Genomic DNA, 2,103 nt, shown 5'->3' on the forward strand with positions numbered 1-2,103 from the left:
CCCTATGGTTAACTAACATAGACTTATGGCTTAGAGTTAAGGGGTGGAGTTTTGAGGATAGAGTTTCAAATTTTTAAAAATAAAAATTAAATTTTTCAAAATAAAATGGGCTATTTTGGTCATTTTTCTTATTGAATGCTATTTTGTGACAAAGACTTAAAATATTTATTTGAGAGAATTGCCCTACAATATAAAAAAAATATATATATACAATATGAGAAAGGAAAAACTATATCAAACATCTATCTCAAAAATGTATAGTTTTCTAATTTTTTCTAAGGAAATATGTATTCACACAAACATACAATTCAGAATTTGTTGTTGTTCAGGATACAACGTTCAAAAAAATAACTATATGGTTAACATTTGAAAATAAAAATAGTTCCACGCGTAGCGCGGATTAACTTCTAGTCTATATTATAATAGTTGAGTTTTTCTACCTCTAAAGCTGTCCACATCATCAGCTGGTGGGTCCCACATTTATTAAATTTTTTCCCCATCTGTCGAGTGGGCTTTGTTTCGGTGTTGGGTTTTTTTAACATGTGAAGCCAGTTCATCCATTTAACGTCGTAACTATCTTATTTTCATCTTCAACAAAACCCTAACGTCAAATACCTATTACAATTCTCCGTTGCAGTTTTCTATTTCCATGACGATGAAGTTTCCCCCAATTAAATTCACAACCAAAAAAAATGTTCCCTTCACCTCCCCAACCTTCACACTATTAATTTGACTCACCTCTATTTCTAATCACAATAGAAACTGAAGAAGAGATCTGATCCGAACATTTTCGTGTGAGAGCATCTATGCGACAAGCTACCTCATCAAAATCTAGAGACTCGGACGTCGGTGGAAAGCTTAGGCTGCAACGACGATGCTTAGCGACTCATCCTTCTAATCCCCTCTCTGCTTGCGTTTGCTAATTGTTCTCTCAGTGATCTCAGGTTTGGTCCCCTCTCCGCTTGCGTTCGCCAATTGTTCTCTCACTGATCTCAGGTTTGGTCCTCTCAGAGATTTTTTTCTTTCCCGAAGCTTCAAAGGGATCGGATCTCGAGTTCACATTCTTGGCGTCACCAAAGTCCAGTGGATTATGGCCAGCCAATAGTATTGGATCTTCTTTGTTTCATCTATTTGTTCGTATGGACTACTTCCTCTATATTCCTTCACTGGATCTATATATTTGTTTTTCAGTGGTTTACTTGTGACTCCATTACTAGAGTTATAGGTTTCTTCAGAGTGTAAGCTCCAGGACAATAGATTTGCGTGGTTTTAGGTTTTCAATGCGTCTTCCGATTCTGTCTTCTGGGCTCTTTGTAGTTGTGATGCTGAAAGCTCAGATCCAAATTGACTATTTTTGGGCAGTAAGAGATGAGGATTGAAAAAATAATTAATGTAAGTCATTGTAACACCTTAATTATAATATAGATTCCTCGCTTAGTTTTCTTGGAAAAAAGTTTAAATACATCAACACTATGACAAACTCTTTATGTTAGTCTTTATAAAAGAATGGCAGACTTGACTTTTTTTTAAATTGTATCATTGCTTGCCTCAAGTTGAATTGTTTCATCTTCATGGCTTTTTTAAATTTTTGTCAGACAAATAAAAGAAGAAATTCAGTGAAAGTTAAGATTAAGAAGTTTTTGGCGTATTTTTCAGAGCTTGAGGCTCTTGAAGCTGACATGAAAACGAGACCGAAGAGGATGGAGAGTATCTTCTTATCTCCAACCCGGTAAGAAATTACGATGTTGAGCATATCTTGCCTTCAGAAATCAGAACCAATAAGGCAGACTGGAGCTCTTCCTGCTCGAGTTTAGGCTAAGAGCATCTCCAAAAAGTAACTCTATTTTGAAGTTTCCAAAACTTTATATTTGAAGTTTCAATGTGTTTTTCTCCAAAAGTAAAACTTCAAACCTAACTTCAAAATTATTTATATTTTACACTATGGTCTTTATATTTGTCATAGTTGATGTAAATTCATAAAACTTCTATAAATAACTAGTACGTATATATAAATATTACAGAAATATTAATTAAAAAATCTTACACTAAAATATAAAATTATAAATAAAAGTACATAATTAAATATTAAACTGCAAGCAAATA

The sequence above is a fragment of the Brassica oleracea genome, chromosome C8 (genome assembly GCF_000695525.1).
Source record: "Brassica oleracea var. oleracea cultivar TO1000 chromosome C8, BOL, whole genome shotgun sequence".
In the NCBI taxonomy this organism is placed as follows: Eukaryota; Viridiplantae; Streptophyta; class Magnoliopsida; order Brassicales; family Brassicaceae; genus Brassica; species Brassica oleracea.